Source organism: Phyllobates terribilis, unplaced genomic scaffold, assembly GCF_046119375.1.
Source record: "Phyllobates terribilis strain yellow unplaced genomic scaffold, ASM4611937v1 Scaffold_464__1_contigs__length_1435170, whole genome shotgun sequence".
NCBI classification, from domain to species: domain Eukaryota; kingdom Metazoa; phylum Chordata; class Amphibia; order Anura; family Dendrobatidae; genus Phyllobates; species Phyllobates terribilis.
In genome coordinates, this window is record NW_027363224.1 from 545,500 (window position 1) to 558,010 (window position 12,511).

The window sequence follows — 12,511 nt, forward strand, 5'->3', positions numbered from 1 at the left end:
GTGCGCTTGAGGCTTGAGTAGTTGAATCAATCCTAACTAAAGAAAAACCTATCTAATGACACTTTCTTGTTAGGACCTGTCTGAGGCCTATGGCTCAAAAAAGCTTCTTTGGAAAGACTTGGCAAAAGCCAGTCTATCCTACAGGTTCCAAAGGAACTCTGGCCTGCACTCTTACAGCCCTGTACAGCGATAAAGACTTATTACAGGGCCTTGATTGCATCTACATAGTAGATACTGACTGGAGGGGCAAACTTAAGGCTAGAATGGTTCAGCCAACCCTAACTATTGCTACTTTCTTAAATGTTAGGATATTTCTGAGGCCGTTGGCTCAAACAGGCTTCCTTGGACAGACTGGGCGCAAAACACACCATTTCTGATGTTTCCAAATGAACCCTGGGCTTCACCCTTGAACCTCAATACATGGACAGTTTCATAGTTTTAAGGTTGAAAGACACAACTCCATCAAGTTCAACCTAAAAGCTAATGTGTTGATCCAGAGGAAGGCAAAAACCCCATGAGGCAGATGCTAATTGCCCCATATTAGAGGAAAAATTCCTTCCCGACTCCACATATGGCAATCAGACTAGTTCCCTGGATCAACGTCCCATAACAAAATCTAGTACGGATAACCTGCAATTTTATATTATTCAAGAAAGGCACACATATGCCCTCCTTGAATTTTTTTTAGAAAATTAAGTATTTCAAGTTCATGTGGTAGAGAGTTCCATAACCTCATTGCTCACACAATAAAAATTTGCCAACTAACTTCCTTTACACAAAGTGAATTAGGATCTTTATGCTAGAGTAATTGAATTAACTCTAACTGAAATAGATTAATGCTTTTTTCCTAAATGTTGAAATTTGTTTAAATCCATCAGCTCAAAAAGGCTTTCTCGGACAGACTTGGCACAAGCTACTCCATTCTGCAGATCCCAAGAGAACCCTGGCCTTTACCATTACACGCCTGTACATGGATAGATACTTACCATAGGCCCAGGGCTGCATCTACAGAGTAGCTGCTGGCCGGAGGAGCGAGCTTGAGGCTATAGTGGTTGATTCAACTCTAACTGAAGCTTTTTTTTTTCCTAAATACTGGGATCTGTTTAAGGCTGTTGGCTCAAACAGACTTCCTCGGACAGACTTGGCGCAAGCTACTCCATTCTGCAGATCCCAAGGGAACCCAGGTTTTTACCGTTACACCCCTGTACAGGGATAGATACTTACCATAGGCCCAGGGTTGCATCTACAGAGTAGCTGCTGGCCGGAGGAGTGCGCTTGAGGCTTGAGTAGTTGAATCAATCCTAACTAAAGAAAAACCTATCTAATGCCACTTTCTTGTTAGGACCTGTCTGAGGCCTATGGCTCAAAAAAGCTTCTTTGGAAAGACTTGGCAAAAGCCAGTCTATCCTACAGGTTCCAAAGGAACTCTGGCCTTCACTCTTACAGCCCTGTACAGCGATAAAGACTTATTACATGGCCTTGATTGCATCTACATAGTAGATGCTGACTGGAGGGGCAAACTTAAGGCTAGAATGGTTCAGCCACCCTAACTATTGCTACTTTCTGAAATGTTAGGATATTTCTGAGGCCGTTGGCTCAAACAGGCTTCCTTGGACAGACTGGGCGCAAAACACACCATTTCTGATGGTTCCAAATGAACCCTGGGCTTCACCTTTGAACCTCTATACAGTAACCGTTTCATAGTTTTAAGGTTGAAAGACACAAGTCCATCAAGTTCAACCTAAAAGCTAATGTGTTGATCCAGAGGAAGGCAAAAACCCCATGAGGCAGATGCTAATTGCCCCATTTTAGGGGAAAAATTCCTTCCCGACTCCACATATGGCAATCAGACTAGTTCCCTGGATCAACGTCCCATAATAAAATCTATTACCACTAACCTGAAATGTTATATTATTCAAGGAACATTTTTAATCAAGCAGTTTTCTCCGGAAATGTGTTGCACAACTGTTTGAATCTCAGTAAATTCCTGCACAACTTACATTTAAATACTCTGACCTTTTTACACCCACTCTTTTAACTTCTTAAATAGTGAACAGAGCTTATCTGGACCGCTTGTGGCTTAGCTTTACCTGAAAACTTATTACAAATTAGGCTGGAAAAGTGGTGTAAATTAGGACTGAAATTGACTCCATCTTTTGACTGGAGTACATTTCTTGAGGTCTAGTACGTCAGCTTTAAGGGGATATTTCAATAAATGAATGACCCTGGCTGCAGGTATAAAGAATCAAACTGTGCTGTCCTGACCCATTCCTGGGATTGTGTATGGCACTGACATCACCTCAATACTGCCGCAGCCAACAAATGTAATCAGACGGACTGCCCAGCTGAGCGCACTGAGCTGCTGCAGCTCTGAGATTGTGGAACCTCTTTTTTTTAATTAAATGACCTGCAGCTAGGGACATTCATTTATTGAAAGGGAACAACCCCTTTAAGGATGAGTCAAATTCATTAAGAGGTTTAGTCTTTTTAATGAATTTGGTGCACGTTCCTCCAATAGGCGCTTCATGAATGCTGGTATAGAAATCCACCAGCCTTGATGAATCGGCCACCATAGGTTTACATGGCATGAGCATATACAGAACAGTTGTGTAGTATACGTTACCAGGCCCTCATGATGCTCTTGGTCCTGGATGGCCTTCCACAGTCTGCTTTCTTGCTTCATCATCTTGAAGGGCTCCACTTTCTTTTCTTCTGGCTGGCATGGTGCGGCTCTATCATCCTGCTCCTTTAACACGAAGGGACGAATGACTGTAAAGCTGCCAGGAGCGTTTTTTTATCCCCTTAGATCATTGTGACACCACAAAGTGATGACATAGACAAGGGGGTGAGGCGCCTTTATTCAGTCATCGGGTGTGGTCAGAAGAAATTAGCATATTCCGTGATGTTACTACAATGAGAACAGACATGAACATTCTATTCGGAACCCGACCGCCATTATCAGCGGAACCTTCACTGCTGTCAGATTGGCACTAAAAACAAAAAGAGACCGCGGTGAACCTGGACAGTAACAATCTACAGGGACAGTGACTGCTAAGCGGACTTCATGTCAGATGTTATGCAGTTTTGTCAGAAAAAAAAACAATAAAATATATAAAAGACAGGCTCCAATAAACCTTAAACACTGGGCTGTAGTCACAGATTCTGCTTTCACCTGCAGCACATTGCTCCCCTGCCTAACCCTCCCCGTCCTGCAGCATATTTCTCACCGCTTAATTCTCCCACTCCTGCAGCAGATCGCTCCCCTGTCTAAACCTCCCCCTCTTGCGGCACATTGGTCCCGTCTAATCCTCCCCTCCTTGCAGCACATTGTTCCCTTTCTAAATCTCCCCCTTCCTGCACCACATTGCCCACTGCAAAATCCCCTCTTACACCACATCGCCCACAGCCAAATCCTCCACCTACTGCAGCACATCGCTCCACTGTCTAAACCTCCCCCTCTTGCGGCACATTGCTCCCGTCTAATCCTCCCCTCCTTGCAGCACATTGTGCCTTTTCTAAATCTTCCCCTTCCTGCACCACATCACCCACTGCAAAATCCCCTCTTGCACCACATCGCCCACTGCCAAATCCTCCATCTCCTGCAGCATATCGCTCCCTGCCTAATCCTCCCCCTCCTGCAGCACATCGCTCACCTGCCTAATCCTCCCCCTCCTGCAGCACATCGCTCACTGCCTAATCCTCCACCTCCTGCAGCTCATCCATCTCCTGCCTAAGCCTTCTCCTCATGGAGCACATCGCTCTCCTGTTTAATCCCCTCCAGCAACATTTCGCTGTCTGCCTATACAGCCACTGACTGCAGTATATCACTCCTCTCAGCACCGTGCTGCAGTACATCGCTCCACTCATCTATATACTGCTTATTTCTGCAGCACATCTCTAACTGCTTAATCCTCCTCCTGCATCACATTGCTACCCTGCCTAATTCTCCCTCTCCTGTAGCACATCGCTTCCTGCCTAATCCCCTCTCTCCTGCATTTCATCAGTCCCCTGCCTAATCCTCCTTTTCTTGCAGCACATCGCTCCCCTGCCTAAGCCTCCCCCTCCTGCAGCACATTGCACCCCTGCCTAATCCCCTCCCCTTCCTGCAGCACATCGCACCCCTGCCTAATCCCCTCACCATTCTGCAGCACATTGCACCCCTGCCTAATCCCCTCCCCTTTCTGCAGCACATCACACCCCTGCCTAATCCCCTCACCTTCCTGCAGCACATCTCTCCATCCCCGCCTAATTCTCCCCCTCCTGCATTATATCACTCCCCTGCCTAATCCTCCTTCTTCTGCAGCATATTACTCCCCTCCCTCCGGCAACACATCTCTCCCTGCCTAGTCCTCTCCTCCTGCATTACATCACTCCGCTGCCTAATATTGCTCTTCCTGCAGCACATCGTTCCCCCGCTTAAGCACAGCACTCCCTGCCTAATCCCCTCCTCTTGCATTACATCACTCCCCTGCATAAGCCACCTCTTCCTGCAGCACATCGCTCCCCTGCCTAAGCCTCCCGCTCCTGCAGCACATTGCACCCCTGCGTAATCCCCTCCCCTTCCTGCAGCATATCGCACCCCTGCCTAATCACCTCACCTTTCTGCAGCACATTGCACCCCTGCCTAATCCCCTCCCCTTTCTGCAGCACATCGCACCCCTGCCTAATCTCCTCACCTTCCTGCAGCACATCTCTCCATCCCCGCCTAATTCTCCTCCTCCTGCATTATATCACTCCCCTGCGTAATCCTCCTTCTTCTGCAGTATATTACTCCCCTCCCCCCGGCAACACATCCCTCCCTGCCTAATCCTCTCCTCCTGCATTACATCACTACCCTGCCTAATATTGCTCTTCCTGCAGCACATCGCTCCCCCGCTTAAGCACAGCGCTCCCTGCCTAATCCTCTCCTCCTGCATTACATCACTCCCCTGCATAATCCTCCTCTCCCTGCAGCACACCACTCCCCTGGCTAATCTTCCCCCTCCTGCAGCACATCGCTCCCCTGACCCCCTCTTACGTGACATCTTTTCTATCAGTTACATTTGTGAAGTAACTGCTGTCTCCTGTGAGCAGTGGAGAGCGAAGCTGAGAGCCAGGAGGCTCTGCCCCTCTGCCCCTTCTTGCCACATCATCATCCATCTACATCAGGGCTGTCAAACTCAAATATATAGAGGGCCAAAAGGAAGAGTTTAACTCAGAAAAATAAGTCAACACTTTATCAGATGTTTCTGTGAAAACTTGAGTACAACAAATAAGATTTTGTTAATTTCCCTCAGTTATAAAAAAAATAGTTATGAGAAAAGTGTGACAAAAAGGAGTCATAAAATGCACCAAAATGAAATATCACAATTTATGGCTCAAATTGAGGTGAAGCAAGGAAGAGGTTGAGCTTAGCTAATGAGATGCATCAAACATACAGGTGCTTCTCACAAAATTAGAATATCATCAAAAAGTTAATTTATTTCAGTTCTTCAATCCAAAAAGTGAAACTCATATATTATACAGAGTCATTACAGAGTGATCTATTTTAAGTGTTTATTTCTGTTAATGTTGATAATGATGGCTTACAGCCAATGAAAACACAAAGTCATTATCTCAGTAAATTAGAATAATTAGCAAAAAACACCTGCAAAGGCTTCTTACGCATTTAAAAAGGTCCCTTTGTCTGTTTCAGTAGGCTCCACAATCATGGGGAAGACTGCTGACTTGACAGATGTCCAGAAGGCAGTCATTGACGCACTCCACAAGGAGTGTAAACCACAAAAGGTCATTGCTAAAGAAGCTGGCTGTTAACAGAGTGCTGTATCCAAGCATATTTATGGAAAGTTGAGTGGAAAGAAAAAGTGTGGTAGGAAGAGGTGCACAAGCAACCGGGATAACCGCAGCCTTGAAAAGATTATTAAGGAAGGGCCATTCAAACATTTGGGGAAGATTCACAAGGAGTGGACTGCTGCTGGAGTCATTGCTTCAAGAGCCACCACACACAGACGTATCCAAGACATGGGCTACAAGTGTCACATTCCTTGTGTCAAGCCACTCATCACCAATAGACAACGCCAGAAGCATCTTACCTGGGCCAAGGAGAAAAACACCTGGACTGTTGCTCAGTGGTCCAAGGTGTTGTTTTCCGATGAAAGTAAATTTTGCATTTAATTTGGAAATCAAGGTCCCAGAGTCTGGAGGAAGAGTGGAGAGGCCACAATCCAAGCTGCTTGAGGTCTCGTGTGAAGTTTCCACAATCAGTGATGGTTTGGGGAGCCATGTCATCTGCTGGTGTAGGTCGACTGTGCTTTATCAAGACCAAAGTCAGCGCACCCGTCTACCAGGACATTGTAGAGCACTTCATGCTTCCCTCTGCCGACAAGCTTTTTGGAGATGGAAATGTCATTTTCCAGCAGGACTTGGCCAATGTCCACACTGCCAAAAGTAAAATGGTGTGTTTGGCGCCCAGTCTGTCCAAGGAAGCCTGTTTGAGCCATCGGCCTCAGAAATATCCTAACATTTAAGAAAGTAGCAATAGTTAGGGTTGGCTGAACCATTCTAGCCTTAAGTCTGCCCCTCTAGTCAGCATCTACTATGTAGATGCAATCAAGGCCCTGTAATAAGTCTTTATCACTGTACAGGGCTGTAAGAGTTAAGGCAAGAGTTCCTTTGGAACCTGTAGGATAGACTGGCTTTTGCCAAGTCTTTCCAAAGAAGCTTTTTTGAGACATAGGCCTCAGGCAGGTCCTAACAAGAAAGTGGCATTACATAGGTTTTTCTTTAGTTAGGATTGATTCAACTACTCAAGCCTCAAGCGCACTCCTCCGGACAGCAGCTGCTCTGTAGATGCAAACCTGGGCCTATGGTAAATATCTATCCCTGTACAGGGGTGTAATGGTAAAAGCCAGGGTTCCCTTGGGATCTGCAGAATGGAGTAGATTGCGCCAAGTCTGTCCGAGGAAGTCTGTTTGAGCCAACAGCCTTAAACAGATCCCAGTATTTAGGGAAAAAAAAAGCTTTTGTTAGAGTTGAATCAACCACTATAGCCTCAAGCTCGCTCCTCCGGCCAGCAGCTACTCTGTAGATGCAGCCCTGGGCCTTTGGTAAGTATCTATCCCTGTATAGGGGTGTAATGGTAAAGGCCAGGGTTCCCTTGGGATCTGCAGAATGGAGTAGCTTGCGCCAAATCTGTCCGAGAAAGCCTTTTTGAGCTAATGGATTTAAACAAATTTCGACATTTAGGAAAAAAGCATTCATTTATTTCAGTTAGAGTTAATTCAGTTACTCTAGTATAAAGACCCTAATTCACTTTGTCTAAAGGAAGTTAGTTGGCAAATTTTTATTGTGTGAGCAATGAGGTTATGGAACTCTCTACCACACGAACTTGAAATACTTAATTTTCTAAAAAAAATTCAAGGAGGGCATGTGTGTGCCTTTCTTGAATAATATAGAATTGCAGGTTATCCGTACTAGATTTTGTTATGGGACGTTGATCCAGGGAACTAGTCTGATTGCCATATGTGGAGTCGGGAAGGGATTTTTCCCCTAATATGGGGCAATTAGCATCTGCCTCATGGGGTTTTTGCCTTCCTCTGGATCAACACATTAACTTTTAGGTTGAACTTGATGGACTTGTGTCTTTCAACCTTAAAACTATGAAACTGTCCCTGTATTGAGGTTCAAGGGTGAAGCCCAGGGTTCATTTGGAACCATCAGAAATGGTGTGTTTTGCGCCCAGTCTGTCCGAGGAAGCCTGTTTGAGCCAACGGCCTCAGAAATATCCTAACATTTAATAAAGTAGCAATAGTTAGGGTTGGCTGAACCATTCTAGCCTTAAGTTTGCCCCTCCAGTCAGCATCTACTATGTAGATGCAATCAAGGCCCTGTAATAAGTCTTTATCGCTGTACAGGGCTGTAAGAGTGAAGGCCAGAGTTCCTTTGGAACCTGTAGGATACACTGGCTTTTGCCAAGTATTTCCAAAGAAGCTTTTTTGAGCCATAGGCCTCAGACAGGTCCTAACAAGAAAGTGGCATTACATAGGTTTTTCTTTAGTTAGGATTGATTCAACTACTCAAGCCTCAAGCGCACTCCACCGGCCAGCAGCTACTCAGCAACCCTGGGCCTATGGTAAGTATCTATCCCTGTACAGGGGTGTAATGGTGAAAACCAGGGTTCCCTTGGGATCTGCAGAACGGAGTAGCTTGCGCCAAGTCTGTCCGAGGAAGTCTGTTTGAGCCAACAGCCTTAAACAGATCCCAGTATTTAGGAAAAAAAAGCTTTAGTTAGAGTTGAATCAACCACTATAGCCTCAAGCTCGCTCCTCCGGCCAGCAGCTACTCTGTAGATGCAGCCCTGGGCCTATGGTAAGTATCTATCCCTGTACAGGGGTGTAATGGTAAAGGCCAGGGTTCCCTTGGGATCTGCAGAATGGAGTAGCTTGCGCCAAGTCTGTCCAAGAAAGCCTTTTTGAGCTGATGCATTTAAACAAATTTCAACATTTAGGAAAAAAGCATTAATCTATTTCAGTTAGAGTTAATTCAATTACTCTAGCATAAAGATCCTAATTCACTTTGTCTAAAGGAAGTTAGTTGGCAAATTTTTATTGTGTGAGCAATGAGGTTATGAAACTGTCTACCACATGAACTTGAAATACTTAATTTTCTAAAAAAAATTCAAGGAGGGTATGTGTGTGCCTTTCTTGAATAATATAAAATTACAGGTTATCCGTACTAGATTTTGTTATGGGACGTTGATCCAGGGAACTAGTCTGATTGCCATATGTGGAGTCGGGAAGGAATTTTTCCCCTAATATGGGGCAATTAGCATCTGCCTCATGGGGTTTTTGCCTTCCTCTGGATCAACACATTAGCTTTTAGGTTGAACTTGATGGACCTGTGTCTTTCAACCTTAAAACTATGAAACTGTCCCTGTATTGAGGTTCAAGGGTAAAGCCCAGGGTTCATTTGGAACCATTAGAAATGGTGTGTTTTGAGCCAAGTCTGTCCAAAGAAGCCTGTTTGAGTCAACGGCCTCAGAAATATCTTAAAATTTAAGAAAGTAGCAATAGTTAGGGTTGGCTGAACCATTCTAGCCTTAAGTTTGCCCCTCCAGTCAGCATTAGAGATGAGCGTTGTTCTACTTGAACTGTTCGCCAATCTCAAATTCGAGCTGTTTTGGGCGGTGTTCGAGCCGTTCGGCGAACACGAACAATTTGAGAAAAATTCGGCTGTTCGAGGTTATGTTCGATAACTGTTCGTGCACCAAAATCATAACTGGATTTTTTCTCAGTAATGATGAAAATTAATGTTAATACGCAGTTTGAGTGTACAGCGGGGTGGGGGGAGGGGCAGGGGATGGATCTCTGCAGGAACAATGAAGATCTCCATTTTTTTTTCTCTTTCCCGCATTTACAGTGGGGAGGTGCAATCTGTCAGCCTATCAGCAGCGCACACACGGAGCGAAGTGCTTTTTTTCACACAAGCAAGGGCATGTGTCATTGGCAGTGTATGTCACATGTCCTTGCCCTATAAGACCAAGCCATTTTCCCCGTCGCCACCATTTTCTCACTGCTGCAGCTGCGTGTTAGACGGCACCGCTGTTGCTGTGTGCGCTATACCTTGTTAATTTCAAGCCAATTTTCGCACAAATATACAGATAGCTTGGGAGTAGGGAATAGTTGTGATTGCAGTCCTTTTAAGGACTAGGTTACAGCATTTCCTACGACTTTTATCAGGGAGGTCTGTGCTCTTAAATAGATAGGTTGTGGGAGTAAAGACTAATTGTAATTGGAGTCCTTTTCAGGACTAGGTTACATCAGTTCCTATCAGTTTTTGCCAGGCAGGTCTGTGCCAGTGCTGTGCAAGTTTTTTTCACAGCATTTGGCTGAATCTAGCAAAGCTAATCCTTTTTGGCCTATTGCAGAGTGTGTTAGTCAGTGGAGTAGCCTATCTGTGTTGCAAGATATACCACCTGTGTATAGAATACCAATTTTTTTACTGCACCTAGTGAAGTAAAATCTTTTGGGCATAGCATCATTCTATTAGTCCATCTATACTGACCTCCATCAGGTTGCAAACTGAATATATTTTTTTCTGCATCTACCTCGGAAAAAATATTGGGCTTCTAGCTGTGTGTGGGTCTTGTTCTATTAATCCAACTATACTGACCTCCATCAGGTTGCAAACTGAATATAATTTTTTCTGCATCTACCTCTGAAAAAATATTGGGCTTCTAGCTGTGTGTAGGACTTGTTGTATTAATCCATCTATACTGACCTCCATCAGGTTGCAAACTGAATATAATTTTTTTCTGCATCTAGCTCTGAAAAAATATTTGGCCTTCTAGTAGTGTGTCGGACTTTCTCTATTAGTCCATCTATACTGACCTCCATCAGGTTGCAAATTAAAACTAATTTTTATCTGCATCTACAGTACCTCTGAAAAAATATTTGGGCTTCTAGCTGTGTGTGGGTCTTGTTCTATTAATCCATCTATACTGACCTCCATCAGGTTGCAAACTGAATATATTTTTTTCTGCATCTACCTCTGAAAAAATATTGGGCTTCTAGCTGTGTGTGGGACTTGTTGTATTAGTCCATCTATACTGACCTCCATCCGGTTGCAAACTGAATATAATTTTTTTCTGCATCTAGCTCTGAAAAAATATTTGGCCTTCTAGTAGTGTGTCGGACTTTCTCTATTAGTCCATCTATACTGACCTCCATCAGGTTGCAAATTAAAACTAATTTTTATCTGCATCTACAGTACCTCTGAAAAAATATTTGGGCTTCTAGCTGTGTGTGGGACTTGTTGTATTAGTCCATCTATACTGACCTCCATCCGGTTGCAAACTGAATATATTTTTTTCTGCATCTACCTCTGAAAAAATATTGTGCTTCTAGCTGTGTGTGGGTCTTGTTCTATTAATCCATCTATACTGACCTCCATCAGGTTGCAAACTGAATATAATTTTTTTCTGCATCTAGCTCTGAAAAAATATTTGGCCTTCTAGTAGTGTGTCGGACTTTCTCTATTAGTCCATCTATACTGACCTCCATCAGGTTGCAAATTAAAACTAATTTTTATCTGCATCTACAGTACCTCTGAAAAAATATTTGGGCTTCTAGCTGTGTGTGGGACTTGTTGTATTAGTCCATCTATACTGACCTCCATCCGGTTGCAAACTGAATATATTTTTTTCTGCATCTACCTCTGAAAAAATATTGAGCTTCTAGCTGTGTGTGGGTCTTGTTCTATTAATCCATCTATACTGACCTCCATCAGGTTGCAAACTGAATATAATTTTTTTCTGCATCTAGCTCTGAAAAAATATTTGGCCTTCTAGTAGTGTGTCGGACTTTCTCTATTAGTCCATCTATACTGACCTCCATCAGGTTGCAAATTAAAACTAATTTTTATCTGCATCTACAGTACCTCTGAAAAAATATTTGGGCTTCTAGCTGTGTGTGGGACTTGTTGTATTAGTCCATCTATACTGACCTCCATCCGGTTGCAAACTGAATATATTTTTTTCTGCATCTACCTCTGAAAAAATATTGGGCTTCTAGCTGTGTGTGGGTCTTGTTCTATTAATCCATCTATACTGACCTCCATCAGGTTGCAAACTGAATATAATTTTTTTCTGCATCTAGCTCTGAAAAAATATTTGGCCTTCTAGTAGTGTGTCGGACTTTCTCTATTAGTCCATCTATACTGACCTCCATCAGGTTGCAAATTAAAACTAATTTTTATCTGCATCTACAGTACCTCTGAAAAAATATTTGGGCTTCTAGCAGTGTGTGGGACTATTTGTATTAGTCCATCTATACTGACCTCCATCAGGTTGCAAACTGAATATAATTTTTTTCTGCATCTAGCTCTGAAAAAATATTTGGCCTTCTAGTAGTGTGTCGGACTTTCTCTATTAGTCCATCTATACTGACCTCCATCAGGTTGCAAATTAAAACTAATTTTTATCTGCATCTACAGTACCTCTGAAAAAATATTTGGGCTTCTAGCAGTGTGTGGGACTATTTGTATTAGTCCATCTATACTGACCTCCATCAGGTTGCAAATTGAATAAAAAAATTTTCTGCATCTAGCTCTGAAAAAATATTTGGGCTTCTAGCGGTGTGTGGGACTTGGTCTATTAGTCCATCTATACTGACCTCCATCAGGTTGCAAATTAAAAATAATTTTTTTCTGCATCTAACCCAGCCAATAGTTTTGGCCTAATACCACAGTTTGGCCACTCAGCTCTGCTCGGTTACCATCCATTGTTTTTTTGTGCAAACAACTCCAGAGTTGTGAATTAGTTAACCACCAAAATGAGTGGAAAAAGGCCTGCTGCTGGTGGAAAGGGGAATAGGCGTGTTGGGAAGGGGAAAAAAGGTTGTGTCCGTGGGGTAGGTGTTAAAGCAACAGTAACATCTGCAGAAGAAAGACCATCTTCCAGCCAAACTAAAATGTCTACTTCTTTTAGCGGACAATGTGATAAGATCCCTTTCTTACGGCCACGCCAATCGCTACA